This window comes from Panthera tigris, chromosome A1 (assembly GCF_018350195.1).
Source record: "Panthera tigris isolate Pti1 chromosome A1, P.tigris_Pti1_mat1.1, whole genome shotgun sequence".
Lineage (NCBI taxonomy): Eukaryota > Metazoa > Chordata > Mammalia > Carnivora > Felidae > Panthera > Panthera tigris.
This window is the reverse complement of record NC_056660.1, coordinates 57,667,110-57,692,137: the sequence shown is the minus strand read 5'-3', so window position 1 is coordinate 57,692,137 and position 25,028 is coordinate 57,667,110. Positions and strand designations below refer to the sequence as shown.

Here is a 25,028-nt window from a genome sequence, read left to right as displayed (position 1 = left end):
ATCCATTGCCACTCCACTGGGTCTTTATGTGGATAAAACTTGCCTTGAAGCCGCAGATGGCTCTTTAATCTTATAATGATTCAGAATTGTCCAACCATACTCTATTTTTAGACTTTTCACTGGAAGAGAAATCCACCCTGAGTCCCTTATTTTATTAACCTATTTGGCTGGATAGATCAAAGTTTAAAAAATAATAAGGCCAGGATTTCTATTACTTTATATATAATGACACAATTCCCCTACAGTTCTTGTGATTTCAGCACCTACAGAGATTAGAACACCATATTTTACAATTGTCACTCTGCAAGCTTAAAACATGGTGCTATCCCCATTATGGTATTTGAAAAGTAAATTCTTAAAAACAAATGAAAAGGTAGCTATACATCTAATTTTTATAAATATTGCAAGCAAATAACAGTTCAAATAAAATAACATCTAAAAAGATTGTATTTTTTAAATAAAGTCTAAGCTTTTCAGTATCTACTTTTTTTTTATTACTGATTTTCTTTCTCTGCCAACACCCCAGAATCTCACAATGAATTACTTTTCAGGGCCTTTTACTTCATTATTTTTGTCTCCTTTTTTTTTTTGTTCCTTTTATTAAAACAGCAGAGGTCCATTTGGAGCCCCCTGCTTGGCACGGCTGCAGGGATTTAAACTTTAGCAAGTTCAAAGAAAACAAGAATTATAAGGAGAAGCCTTGGATTTATATAGATTCTTTTGAAGAGCCCAAAGTATGAGAAACCTTTCCCATGGTCAGGGTTAAGGTTACAAAGTGTAGAACATGTAATCTCTGTATTCTTGTCAGCCTCTTATCCTTCTATTCAATTCCCAAAACACCTTATTGAAAATGGTAGGTACAGTATCGGTCAAGGTCCCAACAGGAAACAGATTCTACTCAGACTTTTCATGAGTCTTTAGTAAAGAAAATGTTTACAGGAGTAAGAGGAGGGTTATGGGAAATAACAAAGGGTGTTGAGGTAGATACTAATATGTTATTACTGACCTTACATCAGAAAAAAACACAGGAGAAAATAATGCCGCTGAAGCCCAGTGAAAGAGACAGAGCCAGAGAAAAAGGGCTACCCAAGGAATGCTATAGAGGTAAGTGGATATAGCCACAACCAGAGAGTATTGCCTATAGCAAGGAGGATGGATAAGAGCTGTCCCCTCCTTCTTTCCTCTGATCCCTCTGGTGGTCCACTATTACCCAAATAACCAGAAGTCAGCCCTCGGGAACATCAGGAAGGCAGTCTGCAGAGATCGGCCTCCTGGGCCTTTCTTTACAAAGAAAGGTAAAGAATATGGAAAGATGCAAAAGGAAAAGGCACAGTTGTGCCTTTGCCATTTAGCTTTTTACTTTCTTCCTTTGCTCAAATTAAGAAAACCATATTCAATAGAGGGTATACACAGTTCTAACAAGTTATTAAATCACCATGGGATGATGCCAATTAAAATCATAAAGCCACCAGTAAAATATAAAATATAACATTTGCTAGTTCCAGAACTCTTCATGCCAGGCAAGAGAGAATTTGGGGGGAGAGATAGAGGAAGTAGAGAAATAATAATCAGTGTAAATTATGCAATATAATGTACTCATAGATCCTAAGATGTAAGGGATGCACATCAGATGGAACATAACAACACAGATATAAAGAAACTGTAGAATACTTATTTCACATAATTGTACTTACACCCTTCCTTCCTCCTCCCCTCCCCCCCTTCCTTTTTTCTTTTCTTTTCTTCTCTTCTCTTTTTTTTCTCTTCTTCTCTCCTCTTTTCTTTTCTTTTCTCTGCTCTTCTCTTCTCTTCTTTTCTTTCTATGAAATTTGGTTTTATCTACACTATCCAGAGGATAACTATAGTGACTGAGAAGGTTGCATATAATAAAATCATTTCAACACATTGTTTCCCTTAACCCTTCAGACTCATTTGTTGTGGTATATAATTCCTCAACCTTATTAACCAAAGGTCAGTATTGCATTGAGATTTTAAATAATTAATGAATCCAACTCTTTGATCCAATAACTCATGTTAATACATTGTATTCTAAATGCATAATTTAATAGATTCAAAATTATACAGCTTTACATTGTCCATCTTTGTATAATCCTTTTAGAATCCTGTTCCACTATTGCTCTCCAAAGTCAGCTGATACAAGTTAGAAGGATCTAGCAAATCTTTTTATATAGATGTTATCTCCTTTGGGTGCCAAACTTAAAACTATTTCCCTGGATCAAGATGGGGCTTAACTCTTTTTAAAAATGCCTGGACACAGTGATGGGTAGGGAAAGTGTTTTTTCTAATGGTTAATTCTAATAGTTTTATGCTTTACTAACAATAAAGCATAATAATGATTATATGAAAGAGTTGTAGAAGAAATAGTACACTTGGCCCCTGAAGCAGCATTGTATTAAAATTCTACCACTAGTATATTAATTGTTATGTATAAGTAACTGGATTCTTTGTGTGGGGACCATTTACAGTGAAATGAGGGTTAAAAAATAATATCAATGATATAATAATTTTTAAAAAGTCATAATTCAGCAAAAAGTAAAAGCAGCCCCTTTACATAGTTTTCTTTTTAAAACAGAATCTAGGTCAAAGCTTGTGTGTTAAAATTTTTTTGAGGGGTGTGTTCCCAGAGAAATTCAAGTAAGAGAAAATGGGAAATTCGGTAGCAAACTTGGCCATAGATTTCCAACAAACAAAGCTGATTGCTTGACCATGCTGGATATCTCTTAAAAGATCATTGGAAACAAATGCATTTGGAATAGCCCATATAGGAGAGAATACGTAACAATGTATCTGCTGGAAACTTCTAATTCCATCTCATTTGCTAAAATCCACCCCCCTACTTTCAGGTATGCTGGCATAATACTCCCAGGACTTTGTCACTATAACATCAGAGGACGTGGATACTGAAATTAGTTGCCAAAATAATATTTTACTGTTTGTTTGTTTCTTTTAATACTTGAGTACACAAACAAAAAGAAATTCCCGAGTGAATTCTTTTTTCTTGGTTTGAATTTTTTTAAGTTTATTTATTTATTTAGAGAGAGCACCAGCAAGGGAGGGGCAGAGAGAGAGAGTGAGAGAGAAAGAAACCCAAGCAGGCACTGCACTGCCAGTGCAGAGCCCAACGCAGGGCTCCAGCTCACCAACCCGTGAGATCATGACCTGAGCCAAAATCCAGAGTCTGGCGCTTAACCAACTGAGGCATCCACAAGCCCACTGAGTGAATTATCTTGATTGTGGACATAATTATCCCAGGACCCCAAGATTCAAAAGCAACCTTTATCTTTTTGATAATCTGACTTAATTATATCAGCCAGCAGAATAAACCCAAAGTGACCAAATAGTAGTTTAAGCCTCCAGTTCAGTGGAATTCTTATTGTGTTCATCGGTGGGGGCACTGACCTGGAAATTGAGGTCTCCGACTCAGAAGAGCCTAAATTTGTGGGGACAGAGTGTAAACGTCATATAGGTGGCTCATACAAGTGATAGTAAAAGGAGTTACTTCTACCTTCCTCCATTGCTTTTAGATAATATATTCTTGCTACTGACAAAGTGTCATGTGATTACCATCAGATTCATATGCCACATCCTACAAAACACCATTCAAATCCCAAAGTAAAAATCTCTCTATCTGAATCCTTAGTTGAGTCTTCAATGAGATATTATAGCATTCTATCAGGCCACCTGCTTCTTGGTTCTGGGGAACATAGTAAGACCAGTGAATTCCATTGTCAAGAGCCTGTTGTCTCACTGACGTTGAAATATAATCAGTGCATTAACCTGAGTGCATCTGTGGCATAAGGTGTTCCAAGGATTCTGTAACACCTTGATAACCATACAGATGGAAACATTTCAGATAAGAAAGAAAAATTCTCTCTAGAATATGCATTGATTTCTATAAGAATATATTGTTTTTACTTCCAAGGTGGAATTGGTTGATTTAATCAACCTAACATCATTTAGTTGAATAGACAGTGCACAAAAAAAAAAAAAACAAAAAAAACAAAAAAAACCCGTCATGCTCAATTGAGTATTTTGTGTTTGTAATGCTGGTAGGGTTGACAGCTTTAGCACTTAAAAACGTAAAATACACTGTTATATTTGAATTTCACACATACAACACATTTTTTTTTTGTATGAGTATATTCCACATATACTAAAACAAACAAACAAAAAGCCAATTGTTTATTTAGAATTCACATTTAAATTGACATTGTATATATTATCTGGCCATTTTAACTACTATCTACTTGGATATTCTAAAGTGCAAGTAAAAAGATCAGCATTGATGACAAAGTACTGGGGTTTGAAGTCCATTAATAGTCTCTATCACTGTCAAAATCACAACTTTAGTATAAATACTGGAGTTGCATATAGTAGAGGCAAGTTGTCATCCATGGGGCAAGTCACGCTGTTTGAGATCGCTGACATAATTTGTGGGGCCCAGTGCAAAATGAAAACTTAGGACCCCCTCTGAAAAATCCCTCTGCATTTGAAAGTGATGGCAGTGTATTAAACTAAATGTGGAGCCTTCTGAATGTGAAGACATGTGTGACTATATGGATTACACATCCATGAAGCCACCCCTGTTCCTATCCATATGGGTTGTGAGATATTCTTTGGGGATAAATGTTCTCTGTTGGGAATTAATGTGGGACAAAATGATACGTACACTTTACATATGAGAATGGTCTTATAAGTCCATTCATTTAACTCTTCCCCCAGACTTCTTTGATCATATCTCCCAGTATTTTTCTCTACTGTCTCCTAATCAAACTGGCCAACAGTGCCTGAGAGTCAGAATGTACCAGTATTTCAAGCTGTCTTTCCCCCATGTTAATTTGATGTGGCTAAGTTCATCCTAGCTCTGTCCAGTGGAAGGATTTCTCTTTTCCACTGTTTTTGAGTGATACTCAGGAAAGGGGATGTAAAATGGTAGAAGTTCTTTCTGGCTAGTGCCAACATATTGCACTAACCCATCTCTTAACCAACCAAGGCCTTTTTTAACTCTGTCAGTTGGTCATAGGAAATTCTCATTGAGGCCAGAGATAGGAGTTGAAGAAGAGGAACAGAAGAAAGTGACATGAGAGTCCAAGCCACCTATTTTACTGTGACTTCAGAATTTTTTTGAGCCTGATCTCTAAAGCACACTTCCATCATATAATGAATTGCAACTAGGTCTGCACAACTTTATGAATTAATGTATGTACAACTTGGGTTTCAGTCATTTATTGTCATTACTAAAAACTAGTAGCATATCAGGAGGTTTATCAAAGAGAAAAAAATTCTTGGCTACAAAAGGTATTACTTTTCTCTAGAATACTAGGAGTTTATGCTGTGACTCTCCAGTTAGGTTTTTCCAATGACTCTATACAGCATCCTTACCCACTATGCATACCTTAAGTACCATCAAATACACTGGGCCATATGGATCAAGTGAGGTATGCTTTCCTTACAGCCTGAATTTGCTGCAGAGCATTTGAATCCCACTCACAACTACCTTCAGAGTTGCCCAAACAATTAGTTCTAGTTATAGTCCCAAATGTGGTAGGTACTATCTCCAAAATCCAAAATTCTTCATGAAGCATTGTTTCTTTTTGGAGCTGAGAGGTGCAAAACCTTGTTCTTTATCATAAAGAGCATATCCTAGCACCTCACAGACCACTGGAATCTTAAAGATTTTGTCATTGTGAAGGGCCATGTTAAGTTCTGCTGAGTTACCTGCCACCCTTCGACACACATTTATCTACATACTGTATGATATTTGACACTCCCCACTCACTGGATCCAATTAAAGTGACATGATCAATATATTGGACTAATGAAAAATCTGGAGGACAGTTAAGTTGATCTAAGTCCCTGTAGACTAAGCTGTAATAGAGAATAAAGGAATTAACAGCTTTGAGGTGAGACAATGAATGTGAATTGCTACTCATTCCAGGGAACCATTCATTGCTTTTGATTCTCCCTACTGATGAATATTAGGAGGCAATTCACTAATTCACTGCTCACTTACCAAGTGAATTCAAGTTAGTTAACATACTGTGTAGTTTTGGCTTCAGGAGTAGAACCCAGTGATTCCTTTTTTACATATGACACCCGGTGCTCATCACAAGTGCCTCCTTAATGCCCATCACCCATTTAACCCACCCTGCCCCACCAGCAATCCTCAGTTTGTTCTCTGTATTTAAGAGTCTCTTATGGTCTATTTTTATCTTATTTTTCCTTCCCTTCCCCTATGTTCATCTGTTAAGTTTCTCAAACTCCACCTATGAGTGAAATCATATGATACCCGTCTTTCTCTGACTTATTTTGCTTAGCATGATACTCTCTAGTTTCATCTGCATTGTGGCAAATGGCAAGATTTCATTTTTTTTCATTGCCAAGTAGTACTCCATTGTCTATATATACACCACATCTTCTCTATCCATTCATCCATCAGATATTTGGGCTCTTTCCATACTTTGGCTATTATTGATAGTGCTGGTATAAATACTGGGATGCATGTGCCCTTTTGAATCAGCATTTTTTTATCGTTTGGATAAATTCCTAGTAGGGCAGTTGTTGGGTCGTAGGTTAGTTCTCTTTTTAACTTTTTGAGGAACCTTCATACTGTTTTCCAGAGTGGCTGCCCCAGTTTCCTTTCCTACCAACAGTACAAAAAGGTTCCCCTTTCTCTGCATCTTCTACAACATCTGTTGTTTCCTGAGTTGTCAATTTTGGCCATTCTGACAAGTGTGAGGTGGTATCTCATTGTGGTTTTGATTTGTATTTCCCTGATGATGAGTGATTTTTAGTATCTTTCATGTGTCTGTTTGCTATTTGGATGTCTTCTTTGAAAAAGTGTCTACTCATGTCTGCTGGTCACATACCTGGCCACGAGTTTAAACAACAGGCTATGGATTTGTGACATTATTTAGATTTTTGAACTACATTAGATTTGAAAAGTGGAGGAAGGACCACTCTTTTCCATTACCATAGCTTCTCACTAGCTCTTGAGCTTTGCATCATACAAATCAAAATATACCATAGTTGGCTGCCTATCTCCCTTCTAGGAAATCAATAATCTATTTAGTTATTATCACAGTGTCCTAAAGATCAATTTATCATGGTAGACACTCAGGTCACACTACCCAGTATATTAATTTTGTCCAGCTTGCCTCTAAAGATCAAGTGTTGCCGCCTGGTCTGCCTTTTCAAAATCCCACCATATATGCTGATTATTAGTTTTTATACGATATTATCCTCCTACTGAGAATCACACCATGCAGACAACAGCCATCATCAAGATTCTCAGAGATGTTGCTATCTCCCTTAGCAGATTCCTTACTATCTTAAATGAAAAGATTATTTAGACACTCCAAGAGAACATAATCAGGTGGTAGGTTATCTAGTCTTACATAATAAATCTATTATAGCATCCTCATTTCCTCTTACTTTAGACATTTTTGCCAATATTGTGTCTGTTTGTTATTTATTGAAAACATTCATAGAGCCCAGTGCAGATATCACATATAGCTACTGGTAAGGTCCAAGACTAAAGATACAGAATTTTTTTATAGAGTTGGATCCAAGGAAGTATCAGTAGCCTAGAACTATATTTTGTGTCCAAAGATTTTGTGGCAAACCAAACTTTCACTTTATAGTTAGAAAACTATTCAAAGAGATCTAGTAGGCATGTTGGACATGGAAATGTGTTTAAGTTTTAGGAATACTAAGCAAGTGGGGTTGTGCTGACGTGGTTCCAGGAAACAATTCCAGCTATGGCACAGTCAGCTGTCTGTATGAGTAGAAGAAAAGAAAAAGTTGGCAAAGTAAGTTTCCTTGGAATGGAACTGACTAAATTCTCATGTCAAAGACATAACCAAGTGGACATAGGTTGAAGGCAATTTTCCAAGCTATGCAAATGCACAGAGTGCTAATCAGGAAAGCACACCAAAAGCCATGCCACACAGTGATACAAAGTAAGAAGGAGCATCAAGAATATCCAATTGACAATAGCTTATAAATTTTATCTAGAACAAAAATAACAATATCTTTGAACTTTACATATTGCAGATAATGAAAAATCTAAAGGCCACCTATTTCAGGAATTGAATTGGCAGCTATTGGGCAAAACTAACATATTTTGGCAGGTCTAAGAAAGTCAGAAACTAACAAAATCCTTCCTGCTCCTTAATTCTGCTTTTACATGTGTTTCCCTGAAACAGAACTACCCAAAAATGTGAAATCATTTCTTGCCAAAATTATAAGAAACATAACTTTTTTTCTAATAATCCTTTGATATTTAGTTGATATAAGGATACATGATATGCTAAAATTTAGAAAGAAAAAGTACTTCTAAATAAATTTAAGCTCTACTATTTTGAGGATCTGATGAAGAAAAGAATATCTATATCTATCTATCATCTATCTATCTATCTACCTACCTATCTATCTATCTAAAATTAACTTAATTCTCTCTTTTTAATAAATGGTTAACTAAATGTATGCCATCCTAGTAAATCTGACCGTAGTACATAGTTTCAAACTTTTAAGGAAACTAGATACTAAGCTAATATGAGTATATTATAAAATTATCACCAAATTTTAAAAAATGCCAACAAATAATATTTGGAATTTGAACTTAGAGTGTATCATTTTTATTCTGAGATATTTAAAATGTTTACTACTGGGGCATCTGGGTGGCTCATTTGGTTAAGCATCAGACTTTGGCTCAGGTCATGATCTCATGGTTTGTGGGTTTGAGCACCGCTTCGGGCTCTGTGCTGACAGCTCAGAGCCTAGAGCCTGCTTTGGATTCTGTGTCTTCCTGTCTCTCTGCTCTTCCCCCACTCACATTCTGTCTCTGTCTCTCTCAAAAATAAACATTAATAAAATAAAATAAAATGTTTATTACTGAAGTAAAATAGCTTTCAAAATATAGTTTGCATTTTCAGTCAAAAAAGTAAACCTGAAGAAGTCTGGAATTTTATAGTATAATTTAGAAAGTATGTATATTTGAGTAAAACACAGTTCAAGATGACTATTTTGACTTGGTCTTCATGTAGGCAGCATAAGTGATTGCTTTTTTAGTGTTAGTGAACATGTTATGGAAGGCTAGAATGCCTCTGAATAATTTATCTTCCTACTTTTTCCATTGCCAATATTACTATCATTAAAAACTACCAGTCCAACTATGTCATTCTGAACAGAATTATAAAGCAGAATGTGTCAGGTAAGTATCACATATACAGCTAAGGGACTGACAGGCTTTAAAAGATGAGCAGAGAGGCAAAGATGGGTACTTAGGAAAAACATTTATATGTTTCACCTCCCTATTGCACTATGCTTCATATATTTTGGATAGTTTGACCTATTTTCTTACTGAATTCTTCAGCTATGTTTAATTTTTTACTGAAATCATCCACAGAATTTTCAATTCCAAAGATGATACTTTAATTCTTATTAATTCTGGGATCTTTTTCAAGTCTGGTTTTCTTAGTGTCTGATCTTCTGCTAATTTTAAATGTCTGTAAATATATTTTATCACTTTATATACACACACTTAAAGGTCTTACCCAAAAGGTCAATTATTTGAAGCCCTTCAGAATTTGTTCCTGCTTCCAGTTGTGTATTCTGTCTTTTGTCCATTGTATGTCCTTGAAAGCTAGGCTGCACAGTGATTACTCATGGAATTGGGATTATGTTTCAGGCAGAACTTACTGGAACATGCCATAGGTGATATGAGGGGTTCAGAGAGGAAGATGGCCAGGAATAATCCCCATGATTCTAACTTGATTAATTTTATAGGTGGTAGTGCCATTTATTAATTTATTATGAAAAAGAAGAAGTGGGGATCAGGGCAGCTATAAAGAAAAAGTTATTTCATTTTTTAAAATAAATTATGATAAATAAGCAACTTTGCATACAAGTCTGAAATCATGGTAATTTTTGTCTGGAAGGTAGTTGTTTCGCTACTGAATACATTACTTTCCAATTCTTACAATGAACCTCAACTAATTGGAGTAATTCTTGTATGTTGTGTTCCTTGCAAATTAAAATAAACTAATAAATGTGCCAAAGTTAGAACCTGAATTTAATCATGGATATAAAAGACAGTCCTGCCTCCCCATTTTTTTGTACATGTGTTTTCCACAGGAAAGTAACAGTTATGCATAAATTTTGAAATACGACGGATGTTTTACAGATAGGTAAAACTTGTGCTCAATCTGACAAATATTTTAACAGGCTGAGAATAAGCTTTATAGATCAAAATTATGATGACTCATATGAGCAAAAATACATGAAAAATATTTAAAAGTAAAATCCAAAAGGTTTATCAACTAATGGATGTTGAGTGATGAAGCAGTGTTGTGTCTTCCTAACAATTAAGGAAGCTCACTCTACTCAAACCAGCTAGAGTGTATTATGTTCTCTGCCATGGAACTCTAAAGGGCACTCTACTCAAATAAGGAATCCATGTGAACTAAAATTATGAAGTTCAGGAAAGTGGTTTTAGCATACAATCTGTTCTGTCATGAAGTTATATACATGAAGTATTTGAAACTAGAGGCACTATGCAAAGGATATGGGACCTGAGAATAATACCATCTCTATTAGTCAGGGTTCTGTGGAGAAACAGAACCAATAGGATAGATATAGATATATGAGGAGATTTTTAATGCAGTTGACTCTTGTAATTATGGAGGCTAAGAAGTTCCACTACCTGCCATTTGTAAGCTAGAGAACAAAAAGAGCTGGTAGTATAATTTAGTCCACGCCCAAAACCTGATAATTTTGTGGAGTTGGGGGGCGGGACTAATGTAAATCCAAAATACAAAGGAATCCAAAGGCATGAGAGCCAGAAGTTCTGATGTCAGAGGCCTGGTAAGGATGGATATCCCAGCTCAAGAGAAAAAGAAAACTTGCCCTTCTTCCACCTTTTTGTTCCATTCCCGTCTTCAGTGGATGGGTGATGTCCTCAACTCAACTTCCACTTTGATAAAGATGGATCTCTTTAGTCTACTGATTCAAATACTAATCTCTCTCACAGAAATACCCAGAAATAATGTTTTGCCAGCTCTTTGTCCCTTAGCCCAATCAATTGCCACTGAAAAGTAGCCATCTTATCATCTAAGTGCAAAAAGTATATAAGAATAGGTATAAGAAATAAAACAAGAGTACATTTTTGTAAGCCAGAGGAGAATAGGGTATTACAAAAGCTCATGGAAGCTATAATAACTTGATTACAGAGGAGACCAGTGGTTGAAGCCTGAAGATATCAATCATGATCATCATGTGTGTGTGAGGGCCTTGTTTTTAGGCAGGACAGTGAGTAGCAGTGCCACTTAAAGCACAGGGAGATTTAAGAAAACTGTTTGATATTCCTCCCAACCTTAAATGTTTGATTTTATTTTTTTGCCAGCATATACTTGGAAAGGCCTTCAGGTAAGAGGCAGATTCAAGAGTCAATATCAACAAGGAGATAAAGTGTGGTGCATCCCAGGGAAGAACCGTGGAGAGAAAAAGAAAGAAGATGGATTCACAGTTCTATTAATACAGATTTAACCTTTTAAAAATTTTACTAGTTCTAACCTGCACAATGTAAAATGAGTTCCACACAAATCTTCTTTTAAATACTTTGAGATTCCATTACCATATTGGTTATTTATAAAATAAGAATTATAAAGGACTATGACTCTTACGTTTATAGGTTCAAGTGCAAACCATTATACTTAATAAATTTTGTGCATGAATGAATCCTCATTTGAATATCTTTGGTTCAGGGTTGTTCAGAGTACATAACTCAGAGAATATGACATGATTTCCAAGTTTCGGTTTGCTTGTCAAAGCACTCAACCATATAGAAGAGTGGTTAATGACTTCTTGCCTAAATGTGCAATAAAATTACTAGAGATGTGAAACTCAACAACAACAAATAAAAACATTTCCTGACAGCAAAATAAATGACTAACATACTTGAAGATGAAGACATACTTATTCAATTTGCTCTAGATTTAGCTGTGTTGCATTCAGCAGGAAGCTGTCCCAGAGCAATGAAGCTGCAGTGTACACAGATGGGTCTGCTTCTTCTGGGAACAGACATCTGTATCCATCTACGGCAGCAGATCAGCAATTTCTTCTAATCACTTTCTTGAAAATTTCTCGGTTACTTACTTTCCACCTAGAAAAGAGATATGCATTCATATTTACCTTAAATGCTTGGCACTATATTAACTGGATTGCTTTGAATCATTACTATTATTTTATTGATATGATAATATTACTTTAATATTTTTAAGTTCATTTTATCCACATTTTAATCCTGCAAGGTAGTTAGGAAGTTTTATTATATACACTGATATTTTAGGAAATGACCCAGGAAGATTAAATCATTTAGTCAGTGCTATTCAACTTATAAGTTGTAAACCAAAAATTAAAAACCTAATCATTTGGTTACAAAATTATGATACAGTATTTTACTATAGATATTACTTGAGGAAAATCAATAACTCTGCACTAAAATATGACCAAAATTAGGTTAATATTGATTAAAATAAATCCATTAAAACATTTTGGTTTAATGAAAAAAATGGTCCAATATTTTGGCCTCACCAATACCACAGTGATTTACAAATTTTCTTTCCTTTTTTGACTTTGCAGAATTGAACATGTAAGAAAAATTACAGCAGTAAGGATACAGAAGAGAGGGAGAAATCACAACTTATCTTTACTTTGTCCGTAAGATAGACTTTCATTAACCAGCTAAAATTACCCTAAAAATGTGATTATGACCTATTTAAATAAACAGAAGAGTTGGGCTACATGGTAAAAAATGAAGAGAATAAAGAATAATTTGCCATTGTGCAATCTTGGAGTTTCAAGAATATGTAATGGAAAGGCAATTTGATTCTAATTGTTACTTAGGATGAGGTGAGGAAGGAAATAATTAATTATACCTTTGGGTAACTTTTATTCCTTTAAAATATCCAATTTACGATAAAGACATGATATACTTGCTTTAAATGTCTACATGATTTTGTATATTGTAACATTCATGACTATAATATCTTTCCCTTATTCTATAATTTTGAAGCTCCCAGACCTTTATTCTAATCTAAGTTCATATTTTGAGAACACTTTCCCAATTTATTTTGCACCGCCAATGCAATACTTTCTCCTTCTTGATGTATTTTTAGTGTTCCATATCTATCTCCTAAATGACATTGTGGTTGAATGCCTATTTTACCATTATTATTATTATTGTCATATACTTTCTACTCCCATTGTGTATCAGCAATGCAATTCTAAGTTCCAGGTAATTTTGGCTCCCTATCCTTCTTGCTTTTGCCAGTTCTGCAGTGAGTAAAACTGTATCACTTTGGGCAAGAAAAGAGAGAAAGAATACATGTTTTACTTCATTATTGAATCATTATTTCAGTTAACCCTAAAGCTCATCTTACCTCTGTATTTTCTCTTTTGCCATTAATAGGTTTCCAGTTATATTCAGATCAAAGCATCACAAAAAATAAACACTTACAATGTTCCAGAGACTATTCTTAGAAATTACATGACAGTGTTATTTCATTAATTCACAATGTCTCTATGAATGAGTAATAGTTATTCCCATCACTGCAATGAGGAACTGAGGCCTAGCAAGTTTATACCCTTGCCCAAAGACATACAACTATTTTTTATAATTCTTTTTTTTTTAATGTTTATTTCTTTTTGACAGAGAGAGAGAGAGAGAGAGACAGAGCATGAGTGGGGGAGGGGCAGAGAGAGAGAGTGGGAGACACAGAATCCGAAGCAGCCTCCAGGCTCTGAGCTGTCAGCACAGAGCCCAACGCGGGGCTCAAACTCACAGACCACGAGATCGTGACCTGAGCCGAAGTCGGATGCTCAACCTATTGAGCCACCCAGGCACCCCAAAAACATACTATTACGTGGCAGTAAGGATTCCAATTCAGGCAGTTTGGTGAAATATTCAAATGTCTTAAACAATATGACATATTGCTTCCATTAGCTCCCATTTTACCGTGTATTTGTGTCTATGCTTCACTTTCGTTCTTACAGTGCAGGGGATTTTTTATTAGTGTTTATTGGTCTACACAACTCCACCATTCAGCATTGTGCTTGGAAACATAATCAATCAAAAATATAGTTATGGGTAAAGTGGGACCTGTTCTTTCTGCAAGTAAAAAATTACAAAGCAATGATTACTAGTAGAATACTTCAGTAAAAAAGAAAACTATTACCTGGAGAAACCAAAGATTTTTTGTTTGTTTCTATCCGGCCCCTTCTCCCATGGACTCTGGCCTAAACATTCTCTAGCAGTTCATAGTCATAGTTTGAAAAATCTTAGTTTACAGAAAATAACATGTGAATAGCCTGTTGATCAACTAACTACTCACCCCAGCCAAAACATTTACTAATATATTCTTCAATTAAAAAAAGCTTTAGTATGTGATAACTATGTGTTGGATGTCACATTATGAAGTCTAAATAAAATTCCCTTTAGTACTTCCTTTTACTATTCTATAGATGGTCACTTGGGAAACCTTGTTAAAGATTGGCCTGAAGCAATATTCAGATAGTGCTCCTTTATAGAGCTCAGTGTCTCACAAAAATCAGTTATAGCCATGGGATTTTGAATTATTCCTCTATAAATAAGATCAGAAACAATAGTTTTAAAAGTTTTGGCTGGTTCAATGGATTTGATTTTTAGCCTTGGAGAGAATAAAGAGAAGGGAGTATAAACATTTGTGAAAAAAGAGAAACCAGTTGAATATTCAAATACAGGTTTTGCTATAAATGCAATGAATTCTAGTTCTAAAATTTAGTTGCTGATTTTGTTGATGATTCATCTTTTTGCTGAAGGCTTAAAACTATTTTTACTGACTGTGAGAGCACTATGAATTGAAGGCTTAAACTGTTATTAGCATAAATGTTTTCTTTTCCCCACTGAACTCTTATCACAGGAAATGTAATTCTTTTTACCTGAGGCATTACTTAGTAATTAAAGAAAAGTGGTTTCCTAATGCTAATTTCTGTAATAAAAAGGAAATGTATGAACACATTAAATTGGGAATTGTAGTGATAATAAAAGGTACATTTCACATGTCTCACCTAGAATTATGGTTTTCTTGCTTTCTAAAATAGAATACTAAAAAGGGGTAATGGCGTTTTCATTTTATTTTCCATGAACATAAAATTCCATGAAAAGACTAAGTATGCAATTTGCTTGCCTTTATTTTTTAAATTTTTGTGAGTTTCTTTTATTTTTTCTTTAGAACTTTGTAGATTTCCACAGATATATTTCATACATATTTTGTTAGATTTTTGCCTAAGTATTTCATTTTTTTAATTTTTAAAATTGTTTTAAATTTTTAATTTTTTCTTCTTTCCTTTATTTTTATTTTTTATTTTTTTTATTTAACTTATAGCAAGAATTGCAATCAAACTCCACTCATTGGGCCAGAGCCCCTTGTGGTGTTAGCAAAAGACTGGCCCCTCATGTAGCATAGTACTTACACTTGGGAGTTCATAGCCAGCCAGTGGCCCCACTCGAAGCTCTAACAACGTGCAGATTTAATTTTTTTGTGGCAATATGAGTGGTGTTGTGTTTTTAATTTCAATGTCAACTTATTTATTGATAACATATAAGAAATTAATTAACTTTATTCACATAGACTTTGTATCCTGCCATCTTGTTCTTATTGCATATTTGTTCCAGGGTATTTTTGTTGTTTGAGATTGTCTACACAGTTATCATCTGTGGACAAAGACAGTTTTATTTCTTTCTCTAAATCTGTGTAAGTTTTATTCCTTTTCTTGTCTCATGGCATTAACTAGGACATCTAGTACGATATTAAAAAAAAAGAGTAGTGCATGAACACCTTTGAGTTTTTCCTTATATTCAATAGACTAGCTTCCAGTTTCTCAAATTAAATACGTTAGCTATACAATCTTTTTGGTAGACGTTTTTAACAAATTGAGGAAGTGGCAGCTGCCCTGCTGAGTTCTCTATTGTTAGTTTTATTATATATGCACATTGGATTTTGGCAAATGCTTTTCTGCATATATTTATGTGATCATATTATTTTTTTCATAATAATAAAAATAAAATAGCATTAATACTTTCATCAATAATAGCGAAGTTTATTAAATAGTTAATATGTTTTGAAACTGGGTTAATCGTCTTCTATGGCCCATTTTACTTAATTATATTATTAAACCAATGTTTCAGATATTATTATCATCCACTTTTTAGAGATGGTGAAATCTAAGTCCATAGATGTTAAGTATCTTGCTCAATAGTCATAAAGCAGGTATGTGGTGCAATTCTTTATGAATTTAGAGATTCTAGTTTTAGAGGAAACCTAATCACTATACAGTTCAAATTTGCATATTTTTGAACACCTCATTCACAAGTATTTTTTTCAATGTTTTATTTACTCTATATTTACTGATATAATAGAAATCAGGGGGCAATTAGGTTATTTGCATTATCAATTTTTTAAAAGGCCATGGCATCTGCAACTCAACAAGCTCAAGTGAGTGAAAGGAGAAGGTGTTTTAGGGGCAGCAAATCTACCTTATCTGATGGCATGTATCAAAGTCACATCACCACCACCACCACTGTCACCATCATCATTGCCGCTACAACCACTACCACTCTGTAAGCCTGAAATCTCCTTGAAAATCAAGCTTAGGAAACAAATAGAAAATATTGCTTTGGGGAGAAAATAAAGTGGTGATTCTCAAATTTCAAATGAGAGTTTAATTTCTGTCTTTATTGCCACTTGATTCTGAGAGACATTTTTGAAATTTATATTTATTCTTTTGGAGTATTAGGAGAAACAAGACTATGGGTGAAATATTTTAGAAGAGAAAGACAAATTCTTTCTTGTCACGGCTCAACATAATTGGAAACCATCAATTTTGGAAAGACAACTTCATTAACACAATTCTATATAGATGGGAAAGTCTACAGAGGTAACAATAATCTATTGTCTCAGTAGTAACACGAACATTGTAATTAACTGTTATTTTCATAATTAAAAATTACATATTAATTTTATTCTTTAATTCATGCTTTCCATACATAGTAAATAGACATAAATAGATAAATAGTATCATTCAGTAATTTGTAATTGGATTGTAGCTCCATTCCCATCCTCCAATGCTATATCCAGTATATCATCTTTCTTGCTATATGGTTTCAGGTTGCTGATCTTGGAATAAATGCTGTTGCTTCAGGCACAGATGGCCATGTGTGACACAGCTCTGCAGAAAACCTTTTCCATACCTGACAAAGGTGTAGAGCTTTGGTGATACTAGTGGAGTGTAACGACATGTACTGAATCTGTGTTATCATGGAGAGTACTGGCAACAAAGGACATGGTGTAGCTATGAGATGAGGAGATAGATGGAATTATAGAAGAGTACTTGTTCCGTAGATTCCAGAATGACTAAGCTCAGTGATGTTTTGTAGCATACAGGTGGAAACTAAAGGCCTTCTAATTAGTCATTGATATGAAGAGCAGTGATATTTGGGTCACTCTTGGTATTTTTCTACAATTAACTTAACAATTATGATAATTTGGAAAATATTATAAACAGAGACTGAAAATAGAGCAGATAATAGATATTTTTTAAACATTAAGGGTCTCATGTTCCCACGTTCACTGAAAAATAATAGTTATAATAACATCATCAACAACTACAAAATTAAAAGCACCATGTTTTCCGGTAGAGGTTTATTTATAGAAGCATGTGAAGTATTCCAAGACATAGGAGTCACAGATCTGAAAATCTTTACTATTTGATTGGGAATATACAAAAACAAAATACCACAAACGCTTTTATTGTAAAATATTTGTATTGGTGCAAAGTTCTTTGGGTTGCTGAGTTGTCAGCAGATTAGTTGCAGAGACGGTGATTAGGTCAAAACTTTATTAAAAAAGAAAAGTATCATCACTTATTTTGGAAAACTTCCTCTGTCAAACTATTTAGATGAAGTCATGTTGTAAGGATAATGCTTCATTTCAAAGAATGTTGGAGCCCGAGGGGTTTTACAGGACACGTTTAAGGCATGTATATTTGTCATCATCACACACTATAATGTGCAACATAGTTTTCCTTTAAGAAGAATTAATGAAAACATATTTTGACATTATGATTGTGGACATCTGTGTTTGTTTACATTCATTTCAGCTTAATGCAGAAAATGTCAAAGAAAGAATGTAGAGTGAAAATTGTGTATCTTTCAGTTTTACTTTCATTGCTTAGTACAAAGGGATAAAAATGCATGGGCTTCTTGTGTGGTAAGAGTTTTGCTAATGGATGCATAAAGCAAACAAAGCTGAAAGGAAATGTTTTATTGCTCCATTCTGGACCATGTGGATTTTTGTTGCTCTTGTTTTTATTGTTTTTGTTGTTGTTGTTGTTATTGTTTAAAGACTACTTAATCTGCAATGTCTGGAACTTTACAAAAATTTGGATTTGTACCAATACAAAACTTTTCTCTTAAAACATTATAATGTTACTTATTCTCTTGCCAAGCAAAAGAAGTTACATATGTTTGGATATCTCTGGAAAAGCCAGAAAACTGAAAATGAGGGGGAAACTTATTTTGCTCAAAGTACTTTAATATTTTGTCCCTTTATAATAATAACAAAAGAATTTAAATACATATATATTGATGATAAGCATAACCACACATTATCTAATTCTATTCATATTAAAAGCTAATGCTGTTTTAACTTATAGTATTGGAGTATGTCCTTTTATCGTTAGTATAGATGGATCTCAGGATTCACACTATATTTTAATCAGATACAATAGTCAAATAATTATTTTCTTTTTATTTTCAAATATATGCTTCTGAAATCAGATTGCCTTTTTATTTTTTTATTTTTTTTTAATCTTTATTTATTTTTGAGACAGAGAGAGACAGAGCATGAATGGGGGAGGGTCAGAGAGAGGGAGATACAGAATCTGAAACAGGCTCCAGGCTCCGAGCTGTCAGCCCAGAGCCTGACATGGGGCTCGAACTCACAGATCGCGAGATCATGACCTGAGCCGAAGTCAAAAGCTTAACCGACTGAGCCACCCAGGCGCCCCTCAGATTGCCTTTTTAATTGACACTTTTTTTCTAGAAAATCCAAAACCAAAATATAGAACATAACATGTAGTTTACATTATTTATACATTAGTCTGTAAGGTGCAACCAAACCGTTTTTCAGGGGCACTTCGTTGTCTCAGTCAGCTGAGCATCCAACTTCAGCTCAGTTCATGGTCTCATGGTTTGTGAGTTCAAGCCCCGCATTGGGGGTCTGTGCTGACAGCTCAGAGCCTGGAGCCTGCTTCAAATTCTGTCTCCCTCTCTTTCTGGTCCCACTTCCCCACTTATACTCTGTCTCTCTCAAAAATAAATAAACATTAAAAAATAAAAAAAAAACCTGTTTTTCAAATGTGTATTATTAATTTGCAAATCTTTCTTTGTCATAGATTTTGATGGTGTAAAATTTCATAGATTTAAAGAATGATTAATGCAAAAATGCAGAGAAGGTAATTTTTGAACTCCTATATTGATATTTTATTAAGTCTTCAAGATGGCTATGTTAACATTTGATGAAATAATTGGATTTAATATAAACACTTTCTCTATTTTAGAAATAATTGATTGATGTTCTCCTGTGCAAAATAAGATATAAGCTCTCTTACACCACACCCACGCATGTATTTTCCCTCTATTTAACCTACCATTACTGTTTGCCACAGAAATAAATCAATGCTTGATGTTTATATTTCTGTGTCTATCTATAAACATATGGTTAACAGCTGAGAAATGTTGATTAGTGCTAAGAGCAAACAGCAGCATCAGCCTCACCGGACAGGTTTTCAGTCGGGGTAGCTCCCTAAAATTTGAATCAGAGTCTATACTTTATCAAGATTTTCCTGGTGCACTTTTGAAGATTTTGACTCAGTAAATCTTTCCTGAGACTTGAGATACTGGATATCTAAAAATATCTCAAATGATGCCAGTGCCACTGGCCCTGCAACCACCCTTTGTAGCAAGAATGTCAGGAACCATGGTTACATTTCTTTCATTTGTTGTATTACAAAAGAAATAACATTTGTATTTCCTACAGTTACCTTTATCTCTTTTTTCTTTTTTTTAATAAATAGCCATCATTTATTTAGCCTTTTGTCTTCTGACAGAACTCAGCATTTACTATATAGTCAAACACACCGTATACTGGATTTTTTGTTCTTCACTCTAGGGAAAGGACACCTGCAGTTTCACAACCATGCTCCTGCTCTGATTTAGAATAACTGATCTTGACTTTAGAGGCTGTAGTCCTGGGTCACTCTTTATTAACAGGAGGGCCTCAACTATAGATTTGTGGGACCCAGGGTGAGATAAATGTACAGAGCCCTCTGTGTTTTAATACCTTTTTGAGGAGTTTTACATTCACAGCAAAACTGATCAGAAAGTACAGAGATTTCCCAGATAACTACTGCTCCCATTATACAGCATCTCCTCTAGAATGGTACATCCCCCACCAGAATAGTAGATTTGTTACAATTAATAAGCCTATGCTGATGCATTATTATCACCTACAGTCCATAATTTACAATAGGAATTATTCTGGGTGTTGTATATTCTATGGGTTTGGACTTATGTAAAACGGCATATATCTATCACGATAGTAACATAAAGAGCTGTTTCATTGCCTTAAGAATCCTCTGTGTTCCATGAATTCATCCATTTCCCCATACTCCAATCTCTGGAAACCAATGATCTTTTTACTCTCTCCATAATTTTGCCTTTTCCAGAATGTCATATAGTTGGAATCTTACAAAAGTTCAAAAGTAAAATTATTCTGGTTCTAATAGAGAAATATCCTTCTTTCATTATAATAAGATTATATGAATATTATTTTTCTATGCTTATTATAATGCTCAAATATCAGTAAGTGTTATTAATAGAACAATCTGAAATGATCTTTCCAACCATTTTACTATATTTTTTAAAGTTTTTTTTTAGGTTCATTTATTTGAGAGAGAGAGAGAGAGACAGCATGAGTGTGCACACGAGAGAGTAGTAGGGGTAGAGAGAGAAAGGGAGAGAGAGAATGCCAAGCAGGCTGTGTGCTGTCATAGCCCAACACGGGCTCGATGTAACGAACCATGAAATCATGACCTGAGCCAAAATCAAGAGTTGGATGCTTAACTGACTGAGCCACCCAGGCGCCCTGTCAACCACTTTACTATATTAACTCCACAGGATCAGTAGGGAAATATTTAAAATTCTTGCCTAATCAAGACAGACACTGACCCTAAACAAGCTGTAAGTAGATCGAGTACATATGAGCTGAACATCAACGAAGGGTCCTACATTTACAAAATGAGGCAGCATAGTGGATTAGGAGTAAATTAATAGAGAAAGACCAAGAGTCATCTTGGAACATTGAAATACGTTCATTAGTAAAAAGTCAAGGGGACTGAAATAAAAGACTCAGATGTACAATTCTTGGAAACCCATATATTATAAGTTTACATGAGCGTAGTCCATAATTCTTCCAGACCCCATACCCTAACCATGAGAATAATTTTATGCACCAGTGGCACTCAAATTAATTTTCTGATAAATGAAATAATTGTTAATACATTTTTAAATAAAAATAAAACAATCACATACAACTAAATTTATAATAAAATAAATATTATATTTCCTTTTCGATTTTTGTCCTTTTGGGAAAAAGTTTACATCTATATTACATAAACAAAAAAATGCATTATTTTGCTCATTTTAGTTCTTTAAGCACTTTTTTACATAAAATGAATGGCAAGTTTCCAAATGGCTAAAATTTTCTATTTAATTCTGCTATGACCAAATGAATTAAACAAAAAGTGCCATCAGAGTCTATTAAACATGATAATATATTATTGTCTTTTGGCTCTACTTTATTTCTCAGTGTATATTTCTATCTGCTTCATAGTTAAAGCAGATGTAAATGATATAATGGCACATAAAATTATCATATCAAATATATTCCTATTATTATTTAATGCAAGTGATTCCTCAGTTTAATCTTTTTAAGGTTTTGTGTAAGAAAGAAATGTGTTTAACTGTTTAAATAAAGGAATGTTTGTTGATACAATGTAGTTTTTCTAGAGAAGTAAGAGCAGTTGCTTTGTTGTTTAGTAGCTATTCCAAGGCTTGGCATGAATAAACATATTTGAGATTTAACGTTTATTCTTGCAATGGCTTTTATTAACTGAAATAGTAAGAGTAACTTAAAAAAATATGTGCTGAGGTTCTGTGTATCATAGGACTTCTGTGTATTCATCTTACCTTAATTCTTGGCTAATGGAAATGAATATAGTTCCATCTCATAGCAGCAGTCTTAAAACCACTAATTCTTCTGCTAGAGATCATTCTATAGCTCCCCCTCTACATACCACACTGGATGGATAACTGGATGGATAATTTCTGACAAAATCACATCATCACTGATAACTGCAATTAATGACATAGTTATGAAATGTTGGCCAGCTAGATTTTAATGACACATAGTAAGTGAAATTTTTGAAATTTTGATGTGTAGAAAAATAATTTAGAAATAAATATTTGGTCATAGGCACACAAAGAAATATTCTATACTAAATTTCAGTCTGTTTAGCAACCATGTCAAATATATTACAGTGATAGGTCGTATGGCTGATAGTGGAAAGAATCCAATTTAATTTTGAAATATGTTCACAGAAAATGTGTAGATTCACCACACTAATTTCCAAACCGTAAGTGGAAAATATATAATCAAAGTCAAACTGCCAACCAAAACCTGGAGCAAATGACACAATAAAATTTAATAAGTCCTTAAAATCAGTGCAAACCGTAAGTATAATTAGCTACCACCATTACTTTTATTTTTGGCTCTGTGGCAAATTCCTGAGAATGGCTCCTCTTTTCCTTAAAAAAATATGAACTGAAACACCTTCTCAGTAACCTTCTAATGCCAGTGGATTAATCAAAAGAAGGAGTTACAGAATGTTCACATGCTAGTGCAGCATAAATAAAGACTTGAAATGCATGTTACACCCTTGAATCTTGGAGGCAGGGGTGACTATTGCACATGAAATGATGGTGATGGCTTCTTGATGTTCCATTTGCCAGCATCCATTCATATAAACTGTGGCTGGCTACCTTGCTGCCTTCTCTATACCATCTGAAGTTTTTTTTTTGTTTGTTTTTTTTAATGTTATTTTTTAGAGACAGAGAGAGAGAGACAGAGAGACAGAGAGAGAGCAGGAGGGGCAGAGAGAGATGGAGATACAGAATTTGAAGCAGGCTCCAGGCTCTGAGCTGTCAGCACAGATTCCAATGTGGGACTCGAACCCATGAACAAAGAAATCGTGACCTGAGCCAAAGTCAGACGCCTCACTGACTGAGCCACCCAGACACCAGCCATTTAATGCTGTATCATTAATTAAGTGATATATGTATATATCCCCCTCTATATCATATCATACTTCCTAATGCGGCTCCATGTGAGAAATTGTTTTAAATTTTTTAACAACTTTGTTGTAAGGAAATTTTTTTTCCATGTAGGAAAATATTTTGTTCACTCTGTAAGAAATAATAAATAGTTATATTCTAACCTTTTATTTTTCCTTCCATAAGCAGAATATATTTTACCCTGATATTTGTTATTTATTGTTATTTGCATACTATTGTTTTTGGTCTCAAATTGAGCAAAGCAAGAAAAAATAAAACAAATAAATATAGATACTATTATGTTGAATATCATCAACTGAGTTTGTTGGGTAATTCACTTTGGTTAATTCTCCACTTACTCCATTCTTTGAATCTATCAAACTGTTGTGCTAAATGAGTTACAATAAGAAACATTGCAAACTTAATGATATTTCATTTTCTCAACTTAAAACTGGAGTAATAATAGTTAATTAACAGGATTCTTATGTATTATTAATAATAATTAATAAAAAGATAGTATGTAATCCATAGGACAAAAGGAGCACTTGACACATCAATTATCCTTAGAAATCCCAAGGCATATTAAGAAGTTGAAAAGTATAGACTTCCCTTAATAATTCTTGGAAGAATTGGTTTCTTGGTATGTTTTAATCAATGCTTTAAGAAGTTACAGGTAATTGTGTTACTGAAATAAATTTATAGCACATACAGACACTCCTGAATGTGCAATGAATTTGAATTCAAACCCATTATGTTTTTAATCAGGCTGTGGTGATAAGACTCCTAACACGTATTTCTTATGACTCTTTGCTATGGAATATTAAAATCTCTATTTCACATAATGTTATCTATATGTTCAATCTATGGTACTAGATAAAACTTACAAAAGCAGCTTCTCAGGGTGTTTTTAGGCAAATGAACTGTAGGCACCAAATACTATAGATTTTAGCATTAGGGAATCTCTGTTGCAGAATAAACTAAAGAAGAAAGTGGTGAATGTCTCTTAGGTTAGGGTGCCAAGTTCACAAGTGGAAAATATTGTGTATCTCAAATATATAGTCAAAGTAAAGAATCAAAAAGCAGCTTAATTAATGAGATAAAAATAATAAGGTAGGTATTCAAAATGCTCTATGTACAGAAATTAGGGATAGCTAATTAGAAGCAATAAGATGAATAAGGAAAGGCCATTTTTTAAAAAGGTGAATGAGATTTAACAAAAAAGATATTTTAATATAGTAAAAACCCTTAATTAAATATTATTATTTTTTAGGTATAAACTCTACTCTCTACTCATCTAAGGGTAAGAACTTTGGGAAATTACAACTATTATAATAGGATTAGTAGTAGTAATAATTATTTAATTTCCAATAATGAAACTTAATACTATGTATAAGATCAAACACAATATAACAATTCTTATCTAAGAAGGAAATAACATGGTGAAAATATGAAATCTATCCTGATTCTGATGTTTGCTATTTTTTACTTTTAACTTGAGGAATTATGTTGCCAATAC

At 34.1% G+C, this 25,028-nt stretch overlaps 1 non-coding gene across 1 annotated transcript; it reads right to left on the bottom strand.

Moving 5' to 3' along the window:
* Positions 1–15,438: 15,438 nt before the first annotated feature.
* LOC122232336 lies at positions 15,439–15,590 on the bottom strand. The gene has a single exon (XR_006209689.1). It is a non-coding gene; the product is annotated as a small nucleolar RNA SNORA62/SNORA6 family (small nucleolar RNA).
* Between the last annotated feature and the right edge of the window lie 9,438 nt (positions 15,591–25,028).